Source organism: Amblyomma mixtum, chromosome 1, assembly GCF_055824585.1.
Source record: "Amblyomma mixtum isolate Tamu chromosome 1, ASM5582458v1, whole genome shotgun sequence".
Taxonomy (NCBI): Eukaryota; Metazoa; Arthropoda; class Arachnida; order Ixodida; family Ixodidae; genus Amblyomma; species Amblyomma mixtum.
In genome coordinates this window covers 49,236,900-49,262,393 of record NC_143012.1, presented here as the reverse complement: position 1 = coordinate 49,262,393, position 25,494 = coordinate 49,236,900, and the positions used below count along the sequence as shown (strand labels likewise).

General features: G+C 45.2%; 1 long non-coding RNA gene across 1 annotated transcript; it reads left to right on the top strand.

Moving 5' to 3' along the window:
• The first annotated feature begins 17,876 nt into the window (after positions 1-17,876).
• On the top strand, positions 17,877-19,408 carry LOC149366289 (uncharacterized). Its single transcript, XR_016283693.1, has 2 exons — positions 17,877-18,134; positions 19,319-19,408. It is a non-coding gene; the product is annotated as an uncharacterized LOC149366289 (long non-coding RNA).
• The last annotated feature ends 6,086 nt before the right edge of the window (positions 19,409-25,494 follow it).

The following is a 25,494-nucleotide window of genomic DNA, read 5'->3' as shown; positions in this document are numbered from 1 at the left end:
TAGATTCCACTTTTGAGCTTGCTGAACCAAGAATTTCTCAGAGTGAACATCACCTTGACTGAAGGAGATTTTATAGAGGTCTACAGCCTGGATTTCTACAAGCACCTCAACGATCTTCTACAAACTGTAGATTCGTAAGCGCAAACCACTATTTCAAGCTGCATGCTTCATAAGCTCAGCCACGTTCTTCCACTTGCGTGCTGTGCTTGCAGTGCTGTAACTTGAAATACTAGTAGATGTTGACTCAGAAAGTAGATGAAGCAACGTTTTTATGCATGATGCATCTTGTGTATCACGTGCTCTAGAAAGAGCAAGGGAGCACTTCAACAAGACAGCTGCTGAAGGATACACTAAAGGCGAACTAAAAATTCGAAATTTTTGAGTAAGGATGGGTTGCATACATGGAAAAGCTTAAAAGTTAGCGGTACTTGGGTAGGTTAGCAAGTAACAAATATGCAATTGGAACACACGGCTGTCGCAACCGGAACACTTCGTCACTATGTAACGCTGCTGGGATCGGTTGCAGCATGTCTATATATATATATATATATATATATATATATATATATCCTTGCAAACTCTGACCATTCTCTGAAGTACTTATCCCACTTTCGAGCCGCCGCGGTGGCTCAGTGGTTATGCGCTCGGTTGCTGACCCCAAAGACGCGGGTTCGATCCAGAGCTCGGCGGTCGAATTTCAATGGAGGCGAAATTCTAGAGGCCCGTGTGGTATGCGTGACGTCCGTGCACGTTAAAGAACCCCATGTGGTTGAAATTTCCGGAGCCCTTCACTAGTGGCGCCCCTCACAGCCTGAGTCACTCTGGGACGTTAAAGCGCCATGAACTTTATCTCACTTTTCTCTTATATTGCTAGCCCCTTCAGTCTTGATACCCACTGGACCTTTAAATGTGAATGACTGTTTTTATAATGCGTGAGAGATGCATAAATTCGCTGTACATAGCACACCATTCATTCTCATTCTGCTCTTCGTCTGCCAACCCTTTATGGAAAAAAGAGCAATTATCGGTCGAAATCGCCACGGCTAAATTAATTTGATCGGGGAATTGAAATCTGGACCAACATTTTTCGGAAACGCCAGTCGCACTCATATAGACTGTCATATAATTGACCCCAAGGAGCCTTAATCCCTAAGTCAGTTGCTTTTCGTAATTGCGAAAGGGAAACAATCCGTTTTCGCAAGCTCTTTGCGAAAGTGAAATTGTTCTTCACAATTAGGAGTAAACTCGTCGACATGTCCGGACCAGCGGGCAGAAAAAAAATCAAATTTTAGAGCTCAATGTCGACGTTTCGCGACATCCTGTGTACATGATCTGTGCCACTACTACATCAAGGAGCTTGAATTCAGTTTCGTCGCAACATATTCTGTGCAGACAGCGCTTTCCAGTCAAACCGTTCAGTGTCACTGTGAGCAAAAATGCGTGAAGCAAAAGGGCGCACTAATGTGAGGCTTTCGGCAAGCGTCCTACAATTACTCGTCTCTTTTTTACTGAGAAATCTGGCCGAGAAATTGCATCGACACGTTTTGTGTAACCAAATGTTTACTCTTTCCGGACCTTCGAGTTAAATCGAGGGCTTAGATTTGGTTTTTCGTAGAGCTCAAAGCAGCTACACAAAAGGGACCAAATGTTAGTATCTAATTTGCAACGCCCCATTTTCTCGCATTTTAGATCGGGAAAAAAAATTTGGTATTTGGTTTTGAATGTGGGTACCTAACTTAGCTAGCGTAATTTAGAGACAAAGACGTTTTGTTATTTCTTTCTTCATCAGTTTCACATTATAGGCCCTACCGGGCTAACCGGCTGGCAACAAAGTAAACTATAAGATAAGGTAATGAAAAAAATGAAGGAAGAACACATGAACAAGCAGAAAATTACTCTCCAGCCACTCTGGATACGCGTGCGTGACATATCTTTCGCCTCCTTCCACCAGTTCCTTTATCTTCCTACGCTAGCGGCCGGTGGCTTTTATATTTGCATTGATTTCACCTTGTCACGGAGATGTATTCATGTTTCGCTCTTCAGTACCTAATCCTCTGTCATTATCACAGTAGTCGCATGTATGTTTGTCGACAGCTGTGCGTGTCGGTCACGGCTCATGCAAAGCACCACTGGCTGGAGTGCTGTTTTGTGTGAGGTTTTTTTCTTTTTTTCCATTGAATTGGAGCAGCAGCAACTATCACCACAATAGCGACTAAATGACATTCGGTCCCGGGGATAAAAAAGTTGCCTTGGACTGCATGCGGGCTTTAAAATCCAGAAGCATGAAATGAGGGTGCATAAAAAATTGAACCATCTCTCTTTGCCAATGAATTCTAAAAGATGGCGCTGTTGTTAGTCCATTTTTCAGTTTACGGCGTGCTATAAAGATAATGAAGCTATTTATTCATATTACTGAGAAAATCGGAGCCCTAGTAAGCCAAGCATAAATGCCAGCTGGTTGTTGTTCCGATATGGAGATGAAACAATGTCACAGGAATGTTGCTGTTTCACTTGCAGAACTACGCTTTTTAACTTTGCCGGCATTCGAGCCATGTTGACTGCTGGCGAGTATGCGTCACAAAAATTGAGAGGCGTCTTAAGGAAGCTGAAGAAAATAGTTTGGGGATATCCGGCTGATGAACCCCGCTGAAAGGAATGCATCAACCTAATCCGAAAGACCATGCTAGAGGTCGCTGACTACCTTTACGTCAAGGAGAACTACAACGCCTCAGGAATGGACGAGGTAATGAGACCATCATGTTCTGTTCTTGATATCTCGGTTTTTTGGGAATCAGATGTGACCCTGAAAAATACTGACTAGCTTTTTTAAAAACCTTTTCCTTTAAGGACTGAATTCGCAGGTATTACTCGTAACAAAATATTGCCAACTTAAAATTATTCTCCGTTCAAAATAATGCTCTTGATATAGCAATTGCGGTAAGAACTGACATCTGATGTGACAATGTTGCGAAAGCAGACAGATCCGCCGTCTAAAGTTGCTTTGATGCCTTTACTCGACTGAATGCCTTTACTCCAAACACTTCAGACCCGCGAGATAATTTTTCGAAGAGGGGTGGGCAGCAGCCTAGTTAGAGGGAGCGGTTGGGTGATGGCCTAATGGTGGCGCTTCTCAATGGCAGTTCACTTTCTTGCAGCGTATTTGAATGCAGTTTTGCTCTCTTTTTTTCGAAAGCATATTTTTAGCATATCGTGTATTTTAACGATCCATGGTACTGAAAAAGAACGGTACCGCTGATTTTGAGGCGGATCTATGTCGCACTTTGAGCCGACGGAGCTCGTTAAGATGGCCGCGCAATGAAAACAGCGGTGAAGTAGAATTAGAAAAAGGTGATGCCAATATGAACGGCACAAGGATCACTCTTTCTTCCTGCAGTCATTATTTGCCTGAGGGGCGACATATATCGGTCGCTGCGCACGCTAGATGATGAAAGGGAGGAGCGACAGTCTGGCTGTTGTGGTAAAAACAACAAACTCCCTTGTACACCTGATGGCGATACAGATGCAGCACACCTGGTGTAAACGCGCTCAGTAATAAATGCATCCGTTCCAAAACCTTCTCACCAAGAAGGAGTTGACGCAGACACATACGTGGTCCAATCCAGTGCACAGACTTATCCTATTTGTAGTACTTTAAAGCTCGTCCGTTGTTTCTTTTTAAATTATGCTTCCTGTTATATTATGCTTTCGCTCGTAGTCACGTCACTTGCGGCATAGTTAAAAGGGGAAATACCATAGCCACTTATCGTCATTCCAATATTTACAAAACCAGGCCATACTCACCATGACAGGCAGTTCTTTACCTACTAATGACCGTTCCTTGTTACATGATCACAACATTCTGTCCGTCCATCGCATTCTTCAGTATCACCTCGGCACTACGCTCTTCAAGCTAATAAATCATACACTGCATTTCCAATTTACTAATCCCACCTTTTTGAAAACCTGTGACTCAACTATATTTGCAGCCAATTTTCTACCTTCTTTTTGATAATGATCGAACTGGCATCAGGCAAGTCTTTCCTGAGAATCACTGCGCAGCTTCAGTTGTAGCTGTCGCTTTGAGTATTATTGTATTGATATTGTTATTTTCCTCTGCTGCTACTTTGCTATCTTTTAGACAACGGGAAATAAAGCAAAAAGCGGCGACGGTGTAGTGCCTTATTGCAGTGGCCAGCATAGAGGATCTGTTCGCGCCGCTGCGGGTTCAAAACGAACTTGCGAATATAAAGAAGCACTTTTGATTATTTTATTTTCGGTCAAGCAGGCTTCAGACAAAGATCGGCGAAATCATTGTGGAGGGTGGGTGCCTTTGACTAGCGCACTAAAATTTAAAGCAAGTTCGCGCGCAGTGTCGTATTTGAGAACACCGTCATTGAAATCCGATAGAATTTCTAAGCCTATTCCCGGCGGTATATAAAATTAAGAACTATACCGCGCCTTGTAATTTAGAAAGCAAAACAATAGGAGCGTGTAAACAAATATTTGTGCATTTTATGACGTGGGTTAATAGGCGTATTTCTAGTATATTTTAAATTTTCATTTCACTTCAAGATCGTTCCATTTCTTTCAGGCTGAAAATATGGCTGCAAGAATAAGAGATGCATTCTTTGAAATATTTCTAAATAACACGTGGATTGACCATACCACAAGAGCAGTACTGATAGACAAGGTACGAAGTTTGCTATGGTCTGTAACTCAACGGCTATAGTTTAGCGAAATCATCATTATAAGTCATACTCATGACGGATACTGCTTTAATTCTTTGCATGGTGACTTCTGCATATGTCCTTCAAAATGCGGCAAGCTTTTGGAAGAGTTATGGAGGAAATCTGTAGTCTTCTTGTTTTCGTCAACAATTTTAGAGTTATTTTTGCCTAGTTATTTTTGCCTGTTTATAGCATTCTTAGCAATCATTCATGTTTATCCGGATAATGGATTGATGAAATACAGGAAACGCAAGTACTTCGGTTTGCAAGTTGCACCATGTAATTTAAAAAAGGGCAACACCGGAGAAAATGTGTCGGCCGTGGGCACTTAAGAATACGTTTAAAATGTTGTTAGGAGTAAGAATCATTATTGAGTTACAACGCTCTTTCTAAATGAAACGAAGCGAGCATTGATCAGATGTGCAATCTGTCCTACGCCTAGACTGCCACATTGCAGGAACGCAAGCGTGCAGACCGAGGTTTTGTTGTAATAAAGAAAAAATACAATTTTTAAGAAACTTCTTTTTTCATGCGTGTGTTTTGTGCTCTCGCCCAGGATGTCTAGCGCCTTCTAAGCTATCGCGTTGTCGGTTACCTTCCATAGTTTAAAGTCTCGTCCGTCCCTTCCGAAGGCGATCGCTTTCTCAGCAATCGGCATCTCCACTTGTTGAAGGCTCCGCCGATTTCCGCATCGTTATCTGCGGTCATAGCATCGCATTTAGCGAGTCAAACGTTCAGGGGCGATTCAAAATAGTCGCTCCATCTGGAATGCCAGGTCATAGAAATTCGCGCCGCCAGTGCGCAAGCGCTAATTGGTATCGAAACGGCAGGCAGGTGGAGCCACCTGGGGCGTTCACGGCGAATCTTGTGTGCACGCCCGCGTACGGCGTGCCTTCAGTGCACTCGTGCTGGAAGCTCCTCCGGGCTGCCGAAGCTTGGTGTTACAACAATCTTTTTTAAGATGCCGTATTTATGTAACATTTTATTCCAGCATATGACTTAATACCTGCTTTCACGCCTGGCCCGAATCGGCGATATCGTGACCTAATACAGAAAGCAATAATTTCTGAACCTCATTCGAGCCGCACCTTGTGCACTTATGCAGGTCTTAAAGGGAGGCTTAGGTGAACGTACTGTTAGCGGATGGAGAAAAGTCGCGAGCAAAGAGAGGCGAAAATAAGCCGCTAAAAGTAAAGCACAGAGTGAATGCGACCAAAGAACCTATACTAAGGAAAGGGCACACATATAAGGCTGAAAAGCGCTTATATGCTTGAGTAAGCAACAATATACGCCGGCAAAAAAAGACTGCAGAGGAGACTGCAGAGGTCTGCAAAGACTGCAGAGGAGTATTCAGTAGGAACTACTGAATACTGCATAAACCCGAGAAATAAGATGTAGCCACGTGGTAGCGTAACCACATGAGCTGGAGAGGGAAAGAATAGACTTAGGGGAAAGGCAGGGAGGCTGACCAGAAGAGTATTCCGGTTGGCTACCATGCAGGGGGGAAAGCGAAGAGGGGCTTGAAACAATCAGGTTGCGTTGACACTTTTCGAGATTCTAATATTCTCAATGGATCAAGGGGCGCCTTGGTGGAGCACTGGAAATAGGACAAACCCCGTGATTTGAAACAGAAAAAGAAAATAGGCTCTCCACTGGAAAACTTGAAGTGTTTGTGCTTGGCAGTTAAATTCATTACAGTAGGATTAATAGGGAAATAATTTCCCGCTTCAAATTTTATTCTTTCTTACAGTTGAACAGTACCAAAATCAGCATCGGCAATCCGGCATGGCTGCGGAATGTAACCTTTCTGGAACACCTGTACGCCGATGTGAGTGCTTTTTATTTGGTGGAAATAAAGCAGTTCGTAATTTCCTTGCTCAACACCAATGCGCTTTGTTCCAGATGCCAAACCTATCCTACAGCAGTGCTTTTGTGGAAATATGGCACCAAGTAACAGAGAGCTATAACAGAAGGCAGATGCGGAAGCTTCGAGAGCCGTATGGGGCGCACGACACGTAAGTATATTAGTTAACCAAATTCCAAGAAATACATGAACTCTCACGGGAGGCGATAAACATAATTGCGGTTGTTCCGGTGTGATGACTTGCGTTTACCTGAACCTGTTGCAGTGCTTAACTTAATAATTACAGCCACAGTGTAATCGAAGGAAGTGCCATTACAATGAGCATTAAATAATAAAATCTACGCCTTCCCACCCATAAAATGAAAGCGCTTAATAGTGAAACGTTCGTTCAGACACGGAGCGAAGATATGACGCTTTCCATCCATAGCAGCCTATCGCGCCTGCGCAAGTGAAGATTCTGCCAGCGGCTTGATAGAAATTCCTGTGACGTGTTTATCTGAAGACTCTTGGTAACGGAGCGTAACTAAAACATATGACAAGTACATAATATTTAGATTTCAGCTGCATTCAGTTTACTCAATTCTGTCATTTCAATGAGCATGGTTGCCTGTCCATGTGTGCAAATTTAAAAATCTCCACCTGTGAAAGTAGGTGATAGTTTGGAAGTTGAGCAATTGGGTATTGTTGGAAAAGTAAGCTATTATAAAGAAAAACAATCTATCAGCGTTTGGAAATAATTTTATTAGTTTAGAAATTGCAACCAAACTGGGGATCTATCTCTCTAGTAGAAGTAACCCTTCGCCACCAGTGGTCTTGAATGGAAAAATGGCCAGTGAGTCGGACTGAAGGCACATTAATTAGAGACAAAGTTTCAGCGAACTTAACTGTGTCTATTTTCTGCATCACCATAGAACCGCTTGTCTCTGCGGCTTCACAGAAACCGGTCGTAAATGTCTCATAATTATTTGTTCTCTTTTTACCGAGCACAGCTGGTATGAAAGCGTCGCAGTTGCTGACGCCTTTTACGTGCCTGTTGACAATAAAGTTGGTGAGTTTGCAGTTCTACTTATCCCATCCCATGAACTATCTGGCTTTAATTATTGCGGACAATTAAAGTTTGCTGCAATTTTGAAATATTGTATGTGCAGCTTGTGAGCTCAAGAGCACTTTCATTGTTATAATAGTGTGAAATATTGCATAAAGGCATTAAGCCGAAAAAAACTGGAACACCAAAAGCTTAGCGCGTCATAAGCGAACACATTTTCCTGAATGTATTTGTCTTTTAGAGCTCGATTTCATATAAATAATGCGAAATGAAAGTTCCACCTATTATGCTCGATATCATTTAACATATATTTAGTTAGGCCTTGCGAACGGAGGAGCTGAGAATGACCACCACTGTAGCAAGCGACACGGTCTTCCTCATCATAAGGGTGTCACGCGTGTTGAACTATCCTAATGTGAAAATACGCACTATGTGCATCTTTCGGGCAGTGGCGCTTAACGGCTGGTCCTCATGTTTGCAACAAAGGACAACACTCTGCTGGTATACAAGGAGCATCCGGCTGCGTGGAGCAGGCATGCTTCGAGGATAATTTATTGTGTTAACGACTGTCAGCAGTGCCTTAAAGTGTGATAGTTGGTCGTTCATAATGTCACACGTGTGCGCTGACTTCGGAACAGCTAACACAAGGGATGCCACCAAGATTACAGCACAAGACGGCCTACAGAGGAGCGCTGGCTTTTAACTAAGTTTATTTTTGACGAGGGGTTTCGTTTCTGTTTTTCCGTTTCCGACGAGTACGTGCGTATAAAAATGCGCCTTGCCGAACATAAACTAAACTGAAAGTCTGCGCTTGTCTATGACTGCGTCTCGGGGTGTATTCGCGGTGAGGCCGCCGCGGTGGCTCAGAGGTTATGGTGCTCGGCTGCTGGCTCGAAAGACGCGGGTTCGATCCCGGCCGCGGCGGTTGAATTTCTTTGGAGGAGAAATTCGAGGCCCGTGTACTGTGCGATGTCAGTGCACGTTAAAGAACTCCAGGTGGTCGAAAGTTCCGGAGCCCTCCACTACGGCGTCTCTCATAGCCTTAGTCGCTTTGGGACGTTAAACCCCATAAATCAAACCAAACCTATTCGCGGTGACATTTCCTGTGTTGTCTGTTCCCAAGTTAGCACACCCCTATGTTATTAAGGACAGTGGGTGCTATACACGAGGGCCGAGCTGTACATTTAATTTCTCAGGTCGTCCGCTACTTGAATTTAGTAAGTCCTGGATTAACACGCGGCCTGGAGACACTACAACTCCTCATGAGCCGCTAGGAAAGTACTCAAGTTGCACGACATGTGGAGAGACAAGGGCAATTAAGCAGCGCTATGCGCCTCTTCGCGATCGGTCATGCTGACGGTGCAAGGAGGAGGAGGTACTGCTGGCAGAAAAAAACTGGCAGTGGCTTAGCTCGCCTGTGCCAGGATACACGTAGCGAAAGCGAGTGCGACGACGAGGCACGCGGTGGGACGTCATACCAAACGGCGGAGGCGACTCCGCGGCGATGCGCGTGGTGTGACTTCATGCCAGATGGCGCGGCGATGGCGCGGCGTCCGCCAGCTACGGCGGTTGCTAAGCGACGGTTCAAGGTCGGTCTCTGTGCCTCCGCGGAGCACCGCCACAGCGAAATCACAAGTTCGTGGCCAATGTAGCTTTCGCTACAAAAAACACTTGTCCCTCCATCAGCCACGCCGAGCGATCGTTACGCGATTGCGTAATTTCTGCAAGTGGTCATCAAGTGAAATTTCTCACAAATAATTCGTGATGCCGTTATAACGCTCTTTGCGCATAATTGAGATTTACCGTTGACGTTAAACATGTTTTTTTTTTGCGTAGACCGTTTATATATGATGCTTGCAAAATACTTTTCAGAGGTTCCTTGGGGCCGTCTTCAGTCTCCACTATTTGGTTACGGACTCCCTCGGTAAGCTTCTAAAATGTACCGTGGCCTGTGCTCGGAAACCCGCAGACCAACTCTACACTGAGCGTTTACTTTAACAAACATTCATTTCAAGCGGAAGCCATTATCCACAGAACTCATAGCTAGCGTCACTCTATCGCTCCGGCGGTAATGTATGATTTTACGTGACTTGCGGCCTTCCGAGCACTAGCTTCAGTTCCAAGGACTTGAGATTTTCATACTGTTACCGAAGAGAATTCATTCACTCTTCCTTGGCGCATAAAATGAGTAAGCGATCGCGTGATGCAACTTTACATCGGCGCCTACTCCCGCCCAGGCGGCGGCAGTCGTCTCATCGGAGGGCGCACACGTGACGTCTGGCCCGGTGCGTTGCCCTTACAGCATCGCCTTCTTTTCCTCGTTCCTCTCTTCCCCACGCCGTCTGGATGGCGTTTTTGTTTGTGATGTTTTTGAGAGTGCGGCGCATGGACTCAGCAGCGTGGACGGCGGGAGAAGCGTTTCCGGCGCACCACGCGCCAACGTAGTGAGCAGACGTGCGCGGGGCAGTTCGAACCTTTAAGACTGAAATGCGCAAAGAAGAGTTGTATGTGTAATATAACCCCTGTTTATTAAGGCGAAAGCCTTTAAAGGCTCATACAGTCGTCCGTTAACAAAGCGTGTCACACGCGTTTGACTCGGGAACTAAAAAAGATAGAAGAAAAACCAATGCTTGCTTCAAATAGAGGAGGAAAAAATGAACCTAGAAGCCAAGTTTGATGACTGTAGATAGTTTAATTAATTAATTATAGGCAAACATGTCAAAATTGCGTCGAAATAGCGCGGACGTCGATATAGCCACGGGAACGGTGTGACGTCACATCCACCGGAAGTCGTCACGGCATAGTGAAAATTGTCACAGAATGGTGGGAAAAACGTCGGATTTGGGTCAAAGTAGATGGAAATGTGTAATTAAGCGTAATTAACACTTAAGATCCCCGAATGACGCAAAATTTTGTATCGACATAGCCACGGGAACGTGTGGCGTCACATACACCGGAAGTCGCCACGGCATAGTGTCCTCGCCTTCGCCTCTCAACACTTTAGTTGCCAAAGTGTCCTCGCAATTTTTTAAATGCCTTGTTTGTTCGTCGAGTGTCTTACAAGCTGCCCCCTCCTCCCACTTTTCATCTCTAAAAAATGCTAACGCTTTTTAAGTTGTCTAGCAATATATTGTGAATTTTGCGTCGGGCAAACAGCCATTTCATTCGCTGCGCCAGCACAAATGCATTTAGCGGTGATGCTTTAATAAAACTTGGCTATGCAGAGCATATGCTGACCCCGATTCTCAGTGGTTAGTTTTGAATCTTTATTGTCGCGTAGCTGTACGCCTGAAGAGCTGTTTTTTGCACTCTCTGAAAAGTTTTATTATATGACAACAGCAAAAGCCAAATATTCGGCAATTTCCTCACTGGCGTCCCAGAACCCTCCTCGCAGCGCCGCCTCTCCTCCTCCGCTCTTTTCTCCCTTCTCCTCTTTTTTTCTTTCACGGCTGTTGCGCTCTTCGGTCTATTCCTCCGGCGAGTCTGCCTCCGCGCACCGCCGCCGCGAATCTGCGCGTCTTCTGAATTAACCGCGGCCTGGTCAGCGCGCCTCTCAATGTGCTGACGCATGAACACGTAGGTGGTGGTGGAAACGTTTATTGCCAATGATGTAAATCGTAGGGGGCGCCTGGTTTGCCGCAAAAGTTTGCATGATTACGAGAATTGGTCTGGGTATCGGGCATGCAGCAGTATTGGGTATTGAGCAGTCCGGGTTTGTAGTTGTCGCCAATGTGCAGCCTGCGGTCCCGGACTGCTCAATACCCAATACTGCTGCATGCCCGATACCCAGACCAATTCTCGTAATCATGCAAACTTTTGCGGCAAACCAGGCGCCCCCTACGATTTACATCATTGGCAATAAACGTTTCCACCACCACCTACGTGTTCATGCGTCAGCACATTGAGAGGCGCGCTGACCAGGCCGCGGTTAATTCAGAAGACGCGCAGATTCGCGGCGGCGGTGCGCGGAGGCAGACTCGCCGGAGGAATAGACCGAAGAGCGCAACAGCCGTGAAAGAAAAAAAGAGGAGAAGGGAGAAAAGAGCGGAGGAGGAGAGGCGGCGCTGCGAGGAGGGTTCTGGGACGCCAGTGAGGAAATTGCCAAATATTCATCGTTATATTCAGCCGTAAAGGTTTAAAAGTTTTCACGATCTTCGAAATTCTTATGTGTTTATGGGCAACCTGGAGGAGACAGCCTATGGCAAATATTTTTTGTGGCTTAAATCTTCCCAATAGACTCCTCTCTCCCTCCGCATAGCTTACGCCATAGGTTAATAACAGTGCACTAAAACGCAACAATAGTTACGCAGTACGACATGCGCGAACGTACAGCATTTCGTTTCGTTCCAAAATCGTTCTTATATTTTTCGATTTCCACACCAAAGATTCAATGTTTACTGGCAAAACCGCGTCTTTTACGTCATGAACCTCATTTTAATGTCTTCGTTGAGCCCCTGATCTTGTTGAAGGGGACACGAATTTCTTCTCGTACTGTAGGCTGAAGGCGCGCTTTTCAGAGCCCACTTTAAATTTTCACTCTCTTTCAGAATCATAAGAAGCATAAGGATTATGACCAACATCTTCAAGTGAAATTCATGAAGAAACCCGGCTAATTATTATTTGTACGTTGCCCCTCTGAATTAGGCATATAAATAAGACGCACAAACGTTGATATGATAGTCACTCTGTAATAATCAAAAGGTGTGGGAATTTAAAAAAACGGTTGCAGTTTAGCTCAGCTAAGCGTGGTTTAGCGAAACCGACGGCGTAGATGGCTCCGGCTTACTCGCTCTGTCCATGGCGAGAACTGCATTGCAAATGCCGCGAGAGCGGCGCCGGCTCCCTTTCCAGCAAACAACTAGTCACATGGTTAGTCACGTGGCCACAGCTGCCGAGGCGGCGCGGCGGCGCGCGGTTGCAGCTGCGGCGAGTGGCGTGGAATGTCTCAAGAGAATTTTATTGGACCCCATGGTTACACGATAAGGGACGACAGTCCCTCAAAAAATACAAGAGTACAGGTCGCGACTGGTGTCGCTCGATTACGGAAAGCGATCACTCAAGACACGACGGCGACTACTGTCGCCCTGCAAACAAAAGTCATTCACTGCACGTAATAATGTCCATAATGTCCGGATGCCGCGGGGGAAGCAAGCTCCCTAACTAAATAAGAAACGCGCAACAACACCGCGCACTGCACACACTCAATAAGGCAGGAGCCGTACGGTCACGCGGCCCCTGTCGACGGCGATGAAGCGAGTGCTCCAACGCCGAAGGAACTCTTCCTCGGGGAGCATCACTCGGTCCAGGCACGCCTGTTGGAAGAGGCGCGCCCGAACCCGCTGGAGCAGGGGGAACATGTCACGTGACTGCCATACCTCCACCGCTCCTCCACTTGAAGGTCAAATTGCGACGCCGATGACCTTGGGTCTACTAGGCCAGTAAAGCTTAGCCTTTTCTTTTTTCCAGCTCTATCAACTTTGGGTCTACTGGAGTAACTATTGGCCACGAAATTGCACATGCTTTCGACACCCTAGGTGAATATACAGTGAAATATCTTCTATAAGGGCGAGTTTATGAGTCCCGTTTCCCGTATGCACTCATAGTTAAATATAAAAAGGTGCATAATTGATGTGCTGTGCTGGTCAACAAGAGCAGTAAGGATGCATTACTCTAAGAAAAACACTGATAGAAAATAGGTGAGCATACCTACATTGAAGTCAGACAAAGGTGTATATTACTTTTACGTGAAATGGCGAGAAGTAATGTCTCCCTTGAAGCAATTTGTCACATTATCATGGCAGGTAAATATATAGTATATATAGTGAAACAATTGTTAACAAACCCGTAATGTGGTTACATGAAAGGCAGACCTTGTTCGCAGTCATGTCAACAGGAAACGGCGGAGTGTTTAGGAGTACTCAGTAATGAGTGCTGTTTGAATTCATTTAAACGGTTGTGCCATGTCTGAAAGAGCCGAAATACAAATTTCTACCCCGAATTGCCTTCCCCCGATCTTGCGATGGCAGCAATAAATTCTTTCTTTATAGAATACATCGCGCAATGGTTACAAGGTGATCAGCTTCACACTTTTTGTATTCATATTATCAACATAAGAACCATTCAGCATTGCCTCGTATTCAGCTGCTATCGGTAGCTTGCACTAAGTCTTGTTGTAGCGATTTCCCCTTACTCTTACCATCCTAAAACAGGGTTTGTCCGCATTTTCATACTAAAATAGCTAGGTAGCCCTTTTATCAAAATATCAGTGCGTGAAAAAGTATCTTGTCTTGAATGTATAAGCTTAGAATGTCCACCGACACAGGGTTAAAAGCATGACGTACGTTTCCTAACGTTCTACTCAGTACCTGTCCACCAGACTATGCGATGACTCTAAGCATATGCCTTCGGGCTTAGGGCTCCTTGTTTATGTACAGTGTCCGTCAAAAGTATACTGCCCAAGGGGTCTGCTTCTGATCTCAGCACGTGCGGCTCCTCACGCATAATCAGGGACGCTAATCTTACGAAGGCAGGAGGAATTTAAGTCCTGAACCCTCCCAAGCTTAGGGCGGTCAAATGTGCTTAAGAACATAAGAAATGCATGTATGTACGAAGAGACCAGATGAGCGTAAATGACCTTACGTTAAAAGGAAGAGAAGTTTCTTTACCTGGATAAATACACCTTCACTAAGCAAAATTCTTCTGTATTAGGATTATTAGTTCACTATTGTTGTGCTCGTAGGAAGGAAGCATTTTAAGACAGTATTTTTTTGTTTCATGTTCTTCAAGGCATTACAGTAAGGGCTGACGGCGAAAGAAAAGAGCTGTTAAGCAATCTCACCCGAACGAAGTTTGACAAAAAGGCAGAATGTTTCGTGCACCAGTACGGCAACATTTCTACCGCTCCTATACCGGTAAGAAGTTTGGGGTTTTATCTACGTCATGTATTACGGAATCGAATATAAAAGTATTAAATGCACTACGAAACATCAGGACGCTTCGCCACCGACGCATGAGGAGTGTTTTAAATCTCTTATCAACATGGTTGAAAGTTGTATAGGTTAAAGAGCAAAATTTTGTTGAGATCGATTGTTCCTAAAATCGAATCGGTGCCTATAAAACATTTTCTTGATATTGGCACTGATATTAGATTAATAATGACTCATGATTGTAATAATACGGTGTTTTTTGAAGTTATGGGCAAATAAATGTACTCTGATTCGGTATTTGTATTTTGGGGTTGCTTTGTATGCCATACTGATAGTCGATTTTGCCGCAGGGAATGACGGACACAGATAGTCTAAGAGTAGTCATATGTCTTCATAGCTGCAACCTACAACGATATTTTTTATAACCATTATAATCCTCCCGCCAGCGCTCTCGAAGCCAAAACTTTTTATATACGCCGTAACAGTCGCGCTAAGATGGCCCCTGTTGCACAAGTTGCTGGCGTTTTTATCTTACTCTTCTGTTGCCTTTCGTGATACCAGTCTTAGCAGTGTAGAAAGCCAGCGAAAAGTAAATTAACATTGTCAATATACTGTCAGTTTATCAGTTACGCTCACTTCATCGATAAAAAACCTAATGCACAGTGGTGACCAAAATTTCTTAGCAATGAAACTTGCATCGTCAGCCTGCTACCGTCCAGTGCGGTAGGAAACTGCATCCCGGCTACCATTATTCATCGCGGGCGGCAAGCATCGCATACCCTTCTAATTCCCGACCACATCCGACGACGTTGATTATGCTTCCATCGGTTATCTTCTTCACACTTCACCAACCGTGACCTTCGGTCTCTGTTCCTCTTGGTGAATGTCGAAGAACACAGGCGTTGCTAACAATGTACAGGTAACAAAAGCGAAACTGTATTTTGTATGGCCTCGCGATTAATTCGCAGCAGTGTGTAAATAATGCATCTATTTTGCGATAAAAGCGTTATCAGTTTACACCACGCTGATTGTGCGCTACAACTCTCCGGAGGCGTATGGTCTAACACGGGAAACTTTCGACAATGACTTTTCTGTACATTCGGAACTTCGTATCGAGCGGATATGAATTTATAACGGAAGTGTTGCTTTGAGCTACCTTTAGAGGGAATAATGAAATGTTCGCTATGGTATCAGTGCGTATTTTAGCAAATCTAACAAAGGAGGGCTAAAACCTGAGGCTACACATGGTATGTTGAGAATTTTCATGATCGTAGCGTCTTGAATGTCTGATACATTTTTTTGCCATTGTAGCATAGAACCATCTAATGAGCTGTGACTTTTGAGAGAGAGAGAAACATTTTATTTTCTTTCAACTGAAAGTGGAAGACAAGGCAAAAGGCATGGTGCCTGACAAGGCCTCATCTCCCGTCTGAAATTAGCAGTGGGCAGCTTCAATACATATACAGGTTTTCCGCCTGTTGAAACGGTATACATAATGACAGGAGAATATAAGATACATATAAACACAGAATGATGGTTACATATTAAACAAACTTCCGCGGTGAAACAACACAAAAACTTAGGTTTCGCGACAACACATTTTAGTGAAGACATGAATTAGCATTTGTGATCGATGACACTGACAGAAAACCGGGGGAAAATTTACAAAAACTAAAGGTTTGCAAACGCCTTATGGGTACCTATATGTATAAATTATGTTCAGTGATCTATAAAAATTCTTTATAAGTTGATCTGAATGACTTAAATGCTAGCGTAAAATCAACGTAGCGTCCATGGCGGTTAAATATCTTTATTACTTGATAATCAGTATTCTGTTTACCATAATTAGTTGTATCATAATTACCATAATTGGTGTACCATAATTAGTTTACCATAATTACCATAATTAGTAACACGGCTCACTGCTGAAGCCTCTTCATGTATAGAATATGGCAGTGAAAGCGTTTAAAGCTGAAGGCTATCCTTTTTGTATTCAGTATCCCAATGCTTACTCAGTTGCTGCTCTGGGTGAGTGGTTAGGGCTCTCGACTCTCAACCTGTCGTCACCAGTTAAAGGCGGCCACGAAAGCCGCATTACGATGGAGGCAGAATGCACGGCGTTCCTATACAGTGTGAGGTAAGTTCATGTAAAAAAAACACAGGCGGCCGCGAATAATCCCCAACCCCATCCCTTTCCAGTAATTTTAGCTTATATGTCTGTTTGGGATGCTTAAGGCGGCGGTACCACGCTAGCGGCGGTCAGCAGCCGTTTTTCGTCATGTTTGTGTGAGCGGTGTGGCTCATCCGTTTGCGCTAGAGAAATGATATTGAGCGCATTGTAAAGATAATTGTATCTTCTTTGCGATGGTATGTGTCGCTAAAAGCTATTCACGTTAGTATGATAGCAGTGAGCAAAAGAGCGAGGGGCATAAAACGATATTTTTGCTCAACTTGCCTGCGTTGGATTTGCTGTTGACGAAAACTACTGCTCCGAAAAGAAAACTGCTTCTGCAGCTTTTAGATTAAGTGTGACTCAAGGACCTTACAGGCAATTTATTGAGTTATATTGGGTGGTTATTTAGAACTGGTGCCATAAAAAAGTGTGAAATTTAAAAGAATTGTGCATTAATAACTCCTAGTCCAGTTCATAAATCACAAACATATTTAGCAGGATTGTAGATAGTACCCATGTTGTTAATTCTTGAAAATTTCATTGAGCTACATGTCATAATTTTTTAGTTTTCATTGTTCAAAGTTGGTCGTAACCTAGAAACTGCGCTTTTTTGATCTGAGTTTTAGAAGCAAGTAAACGTCGTATAGGGAACAAATTTTGCACGCGAAATATTTAGGAAATATTCAAGGATCTGCTCAAGGCCGAATTTCGCTATGACAAACAGAACGGTATTACTGCGCCATTCAATTGCGCTATTTTTTGGTGCGCCGTAACCTCCGCAAAATACATCCAGCGCGAAAGATCACTGTTATATTCCAGGCTTTTTTGACAGGAACTGAAGTCGCTGGTCTTAAACTACCAGTGATGTAAATTTGGGTATGATAAACGACTCATGTTAGCTCGCACTCGCCCCGTTTGTTGGTCGACGGGGCTGCTGCATTTGAATCTCGCGGGCGTTTTGACTCAACAATGGAGTTCCGCCGGTCAACGACAGTGGCGCTGTCAAACATTTTGAAGCAAGACGTACGAGACAGTAACTATTGGGGTTTACTGAAACGTGTGCGCAGCGCCTCCCCTGTGTGTGTGACGCCCGCAACTCTCGCCCCGGTACTCTGTACCGGTACGGACGACAGACTACGCTGAAGCCTGTCCTGCCTTTCGGTCGCTTCTTCGGCTGCTCCGCAGGCTGTCATCGGCGTATCGTGCTGTTTTGCTTGTTGGTGTTTTTTTTTACTGTGCTTTTGTATTTATGTGCAGCGCCGTTTTTTATCACGTTATCTTGCCAGTTTTTTTGTGTGTAAAAGTGTCAAATGGGGAATCGGCGGCGATACCTTCAGCGCAAAAGGTCGACGATGACAAAGCTTCGTACGCGCATGGCTGATGTCAGGGCCAAACGCAGGTGAGCCATTCGGACCGCAATTTTGTTATTAGAATCTGCATTGAAGTCCCAACTGTACCTGTGTCGCGTGCGTGAGCTACCTCGTAGTGTGTGTTATCGAGTGCGGTTTTTCATGAACGCGTGTGCAAGATTACCAGTGTCACGGCACTGTGACATTTCGTAAGGCGCCTAGTCGTTTGCTCTTTTGCAACAATATAGTTTTTCTTTCCGCCCTCCTGTTATGGCCTCGTAGGTGAGTATATGTGAGGTAAAATCATTATAGAGGGTATTTTTGCTATAAACTTATCACTTGTTTCATACAAATGCTTGAAAGCTACACAGCCCTCCTTGAGTTGGGTGTTTTCCTTAGCTGAAAAGGCGCTGAAGCACATTTGTGGATGAATGCACTCTAAATATGCTTGTAATTGATTTTCAAATGTAACCGTTGAGATCCCTGCTATATGAAACATGAAACAGTGTGTTTTCATTTCTTTCCGCTTTATATTTTCAAAAATGTGGGGCTTTTATATGTCCGTTGCAACGGCACTGTTGAGTTGTTTCTTTTTCCCAAGTATAGCTTAGTTGGACATGCTGTACTTCTTATGCCTGCTCCTTTCTTCTGTTCTATAGCTGCGTCTTTTCTTTTGCTACTAGCCCGCTTGTGGCGTTCACTTTCCTTGGAAGCACAGTATCAATATACACTTTCAAGGGATATTCAACCTCACAGCTCACATTTTTCTGCTTGTGTGTAATGGATACAGCCTTCTGCTGGTAAGCTTTTTCTTCGTGAACTGCTGGTGACATCAAAACAAGCAGTGTATCATTGTTCCAGCAGCTTTGTATCACCCTGTATGGCGTAAGCAGAATATGTTTCTATCGTGCTCAGCAGGCTTTTATCCTAACATATCTGCTCTCATTGTTACAGTGGCAGCAAATTACTTAGATGTATGTAAGGACTTTTCAGTCCACTTGCTATGTTTATGCACATATTTTCTTTCCTTTTCCGTTACTGCCCTCACATTTTTGTATGACGGGAGGTAAGCATATGTGTTTGTGTGTTACTGAAACACTAAGTCAATGGAAAGTAACTGCAATGGTTGAGCAGTAAAGAACAAGCTAATACCCACTTTTGAGCACTGACATTTCCTGTCACTTCCTGAAAATAGACTCACATATGACATTGGTATGGTCTTGTTTGCTTGCAGGCTGCCACCATGATGTGTGGGGGAGTTGTGCAAGGCATCTGAACGTGCTTAGCAGATGTTGCAATAAAATGGTCCTGTTTTTATAAGGAACATGCGTTTGTCTTTTGAAAATGCACATCAATGGAAGTGAATGAAGCCTTCTGTTTCTGCCTCTACCAGTGGCGAAGTGCATGTGTGGACAGTGCGATTTCACTAGCATTGTAGTGGCAAAGCATGCCCCCAAAATTATATGTCAATCACACACTGCAAGAAAAAAAGAATGCACGGATAACATTCTTGAAAGGTATATGGGAGCGTAGCTGGTGATATGCATGCGCGCAATGCAGCAAAAACAATGCCAGCATCTCTTGCCATTGTTTGCACTGCATGAAATACCAGTACTTTCCCTCAGCGGTGTGCAAACCACGGATACCGAAATCGTTAGGAATGCAATCATTTGTCAGTCTCGGCTACAGGGTATTATGATTCAAAACTAGCTCTTGTAAATGGCGGTTTCCGGAAGAGCTGCTCCACAATAGTACAGCGACATTTGCTGCGCATGGCGCTGCACGATTGCGCGTGTAGTGTCTAGATAGGAGTAGGTGAGTTGCATAAATATGGAAGTCTGCTATGGTGGGCTTGCTGCTCGCACCGCTGGCACTTGCCACGTGCCAGCGCAAGTGCCAATCTGCTCGCGGGTGCTCAAAAGCGGTGGTGTCCCTCATTGTTAGTCGTGGCTGGAATTCCGCTCCGGTCAAGAATGGAGAAAATTGTGCTGCGGGCGTGCGGGGCAGCTTGGTGTATGCGAGTGAGAGGGGAGCTTGCGGAGCGGGCGAGCGTAGTGTATGTGTGTGTGAGAGAGAGAGAGCGCGGTCGCCCTCTCCCGAAGTGCGCGCCTCACGTGTCAGGTCGCCGGCAACTTTCGCGGTCCTTCCCACTGGCTGTATCGCCTCGCGTAATGGAAATACAAGCAGGAGGGAGGGTTTTCCCTCTCTCTCTACCCTTTGTTTTCCCCTTCACTGTCATCTCGCTTTCCATTTCCATCCCCCAGCCCCAGCTCAGGTGCTTCTAGACATGATAGCAGATGCCGGCGCTGGCAAGAATCCTTTTACCTTCTTTTTCATTTACAATAAAAGCCACTTACTACTACTACTCAGGATAGTTCCGTGAACACGAGGGGCCGAGAGCTTCTGGTGAAATTTATTGGAAACCGGTATGAAGTCCTTTGGCTGGGTGGTCTGTGGATGACATTGGTGAAAACATTTTGTCTAAGAGCTATTTTTCAGCAGATTTCGAAGCCCTCTCAGCAAAACCATCAAGGACTTCAGGATAATTCAGCAAGGTTATGTGGGAAGCAGGTTTTACATCGCGAATTGTTTTTTGACCTGGTTTACAAAGCGGGGAACATAATATGACGTTAGTGTCGATCCGTATTCACAAATTAGAAGAAAGACCATAAATATTTTCAAAATGGTGCTCGTCTACCTGATAAACATTTACGACCAGATTTTCATTAGCGTGGTTGTGAAAAAATCCTAATTGGAAGGGTCCGGAACTCTACATTTTACCAGATCTGACGAACGCTTCAGCCTCTTGCTCAGGACGGTTCCTCATGCTTGTTTACAAAAAAGCATACAGCAGCAGCATGCTTGCATTGTCTTCGCATTCCGGCCTTGAAATAGCATTTGCCACAGCGGTTGCTTTTGTGTGCATGGTCATGAAACGTGAAAAAAATCTGCCATCATTTACACACACATCTATTTTCCTCAATATTTCATGACATTCTAAGATATTACGGGAGTAGGCATTGCTCTGGCTGAATGTAACTTCTAAGTCAAAATGTTTGCTTGCACATGAATGAGCACATATAGCGATGGCTCTGCAAATAAAGTGTTCCCGCATGCGCGGTAATCTCCTCAGCTTCGCATATCTGTTTAGAGGCACTTTATGTTCGCATAAAGATTGTGTTTATTATTATTAGCGCAAAACGTAACAAAACCCCATTGTATTGGCCTCGAATTTCAAGTTGATTCACTTAGGACACACACTTTCTGTCACTTCCCCATGGAGGTAGTTTTCATTGACAATCTGCTCCACTGAGTGCACGTGATCAATTAGCAATTTTCGCTCCTTCAAGTTGACAGAAAAAAAAAATGTTTTCACTATTTTCTGGGCACACATCTTAGGCTCTACATTTTTCTCACCTGAAAAAGAAAAAAAAACGCGACTGCGCATACAGATTTGCAGGCAGGCCAACACGTGCAAAGAAAACTGGCTTCCTTCAAGACACACGTCATCAACGCACGTGCTTCTGGTCCGAAGGGCAAAACATGCGCCGTACCGAGAAGGCTCACACTGGGAGAAGAAGGCTGCCAGGCGTTTCGAATCAGGGAACAAAGCTGGTGGGGGAGTGCTCGGCACCTGAAAAACCGGTTCAGAACCGAAATTCGACGATTTTGCCCATCGGGGCACACCTTTTTGACGTCACACTGTTTACATCAGGGAGAGGTCTATTATGAGGCACCGGCCGGATTCACTGGCGCCCGGAGCGCGCTCCTGCCACCCGGCCTAAGTCATTCAGCGCAAGCGTTTCCCCTCTTCTATCCTGTGAGGGCCGGCGAGGCGTCTCGAATCGGGGTAAAAAGGCGGCGAAGGAGCCCTCGGGACCAACAACACCGGCTCAGAACCAAAAGTTGTCAGTTCTGCCAACCAGGCCACAACTTTTTGACGTCACGCTGTTTACAATAGGGAGGGGGTTTCACAGTTCTGCGAAGCTGCGAAGGCGATTGACATGCGGCCGTTCCAATCCAAGGTTCTTCTGCAGCCAAGGCCAGGCTAGAAAGAGGAGACAGACCTGTGTGCCTCTGCTGCGGGGAGTGGGTACAACTTGTCAGGGCGCACCCGCCCTGGGCGCAGTGGGGTTTATAATGTGAGCACGGATGCATTTATTCTACCGTCGAACAACAGTTACAAACAAAGGCTTGAAATACAGACGGCGGCGTCTGCGCTCGCGGCTGAAGGCTCTCTCCCCGCCTCGGCTCGGCGTCTCCGCTCGCGGCTGAAGGCTCTCTCCCCGCCTCGGCACTCCGAGAGGGAACGCACGGAGCCAGTCAGGGTTGCCAGGCCACTGATGAGTTTGGCTGTTCCAGGCGGCGAGTGGCTTGCACCTCACAATAATACAAATCTTTAGCGCGGCACCCAACCCTTGCTCTCACCGTCGTGGTGAAGCGGTGCGTTGCGCGTTTCTTTCCAGGAACGACGCTTGCTCTGTCAACAACTGCGGGGGGTGGGGGGAACGTACACTGCCAGTAGCCTTTATGCGCTCGCAGTTACATGCGTGGTCCTGACAGTCAACAGACTCGAGCGACAAGACGCGGTCAGGTTCGCCAGCGTAGCCTTGTAAAGTGCACCGGGGAAGGCGTGTCCACAGATGACTCACCCCTTTCATTTCTGCCTATTGAAGCCAGCACTGCCCGTTACTGCTCTGGAGACCACCTGCACCCACAATTATAAATGCATTTTCGCAGAAAACATTCAAGGGCGTTCAGGCAACCCTGCAAACGCGTTTCTGAAGACGGCAGATTGGGCTACTTGGAGTTGATACATAGGGATTGAGTGGACAACAGCCCTGCCAGACACTGACACAGAATAAGATGAGACACACAGGAGCCTCCTTGTACGTCGTCTTTTTCTCTGTGAGTGTCTGGTATCGCTGTTGGACCACTAACATAAAACGTGCTCCGCCTGGCGGCCGCTAGGAGGGTACGCTAATCGAAAACTTGGCATAATGCAATACAGTAAGCCGTTAGTACTGGCTCGAGTATCCGAACTGCTGACATGATAGTACCAACACAGCAGCTTTTTTTTTTCTCTGCCTGCTCATGGATACAGCTGCGGACATATAACAAGACGAAAATAGCTACACACACACAAATACGCGAGGCCTTGCGCGAGTGCGTTTGTTGAGTCCATGTGGAGAAAGAAAACAAAGCAGTGTGCAGGGGCGTTATTGTTCATTTCCCCTATCCCCCTAGCTGACAGAGTCCCATTATCTAAAAGCGACCGTCCACCCGGAAAGACGTGTAGTCGATTTTTTTTTTTCGGCAGCAGTGAAGAGAAATCAGGGCTGAGAGCCTACATGTTGCGCCGCCGGGGTGGGGGGTCTGTATCCGCTGCAGGAAATCCAGAAATCTGAGTTTACCGTAGGAACTTCGTCCAGCGTACTTGTATACACGTGACGATAAAAAGTTATAATTTCTGAAAATGAAGTGGCATCATGTTTGAGTTGTAACTGCTACATTTTGATAGTTTTCAAACGCAATTTAGTGACTTTTCAAAAATGGTTTACCGTGTATGATCGTACACGGCAAAGATATTTTTGAAACCGTACCATTTTCCGTGTTTGAATGTGTTTGTGCGCGTGCGTGGGGGGATTTATACCCCTGTCACACGGCAACTTTAGTGATACTTTCACGAAGCGCACTCCCCATGAACGAATGGCACTTTCATTGCGTTGTCACATGGCAAAAAGAGGTGCTATTTGGAAATGATGATAGTGACGATGGGTGTTGCAGGTAGTGACGATCGGTGCTGCAGCACATTGTGAAAATTAGTTTGTTTTCGCAAATACTTGCAAAATATGTCATAGCAGATGTAATTGCTTTCGCGTCTGATCGCATGCTGTTATCTAAGAAAGCATCACGAGCCTGAGATTAGCAATATCTCTGCTACACGGGCGTTTCAAATACCTTCCAACCGAGTGTCATTCGAGTCGGATGTCGCCTTGTGCAGCTGCACGAACTATTCAATGGCATTTGGCTGACATACTATCAAGTCAATGGAGCTCCGCGAAGGCATTCGAGATTTTGGAATGCCTTCGAGTCACGAACACGGCCCGCACTGACGTCGCCATCCCTTCGCTCCGCCAATAACACAGGGCGACTGCACACCAGTACTCCTTTTTACAGCGCTGTATGCAAACAGCTATGTTTGTTCGCGTGAGGTAAAACGAGAGCTACGCTTTTGTTTTATTAATACTATTTGTGTACCTGTTGTTCCTTTGCTTGTTTATGCAGCGCGACAACTTTGTAGAAACAACCGATGTGATCGCGCGCCTCGGAAACATTCGGTGGCCGGATTGTTGACATCGCGTAGGACCGACGCTTCTAATTGTCCCTGCTTTCTCCGACGTGATATTCAATTTTGAATCGCTTTATCCTGAAGTACGTTCGATGGCGAAATAAAACGTCCTTATTCCTAATCCACAAGCGACGCCGGTGACTGCTGCTGGCTGCCCAAGAGCGCGGCAGTCTGGGTCCGACCAGAGCTTTCCTTTCATTGTATGTGCATCCTGCACTGTGAAAATACTCGATATTAGGTCACCGTTGTGAAAACTTCATTTGTTGGCCATTTGCATTCCCCAAAACGTGAATTCGCGTTCGACGGTTGGGGAAATTGCACACACGAAACCTGCGGAATCGTTATACCTATCGCGGAAAGGGGTCGTCGTCACTGGCAGAGCGAGAGTAGCTCTATTCAGGTATGTACATTATATTTAGTTGCTCATTACCAAAAAAAAGTTCGCACTAAGAACCAGAATAAAAAATAAAACTTTATTTACAGCGGAGCACGGCTGCTGAGACTACACACTCGCCGATATCACAAAACGATATCACAAAAGCAGGAACGTTGCCTCGTGTGGCAACAAAATGCAGTTCCAATGAATGGATGGAAATGCTATGCTAAGGCCACAGTAGGGAGAAACCCGACGCGATTGTAATGAGTACTTATTAGCTCTTGCCAGCTATGTCCCGCAGTCTCCAGTGGAAGTTTCGCAGCCAGTGTTTCCTTTTCGTTTTTCGAACCTTGGTGGTGGTAGTAGTTTATTTGACAATAAAAAGTGAACGAAAAGAATGTTGCCGGCTGCGGCCCTAAGCGCTTTCGGGATTTTTGTTATCATACACGGATGCGCGGGCGGAAAAAAAGAAAATCAGCATTACTTGCAACGTATCTCAACGTCACAGACTACCTCTCCGCAGCTACTGACCCAACGACTTGAACGCAATATGTTTGTACCATTCTGATATGCCTTATTCTGCCCATTTTCTCTTATTTACTGTTACCATATCAGCTGTCTCTTAGAATTCTACATAGCACTGGCAGTGTGTGAGTAAAAAATAAAAACACTCGCCATGCTT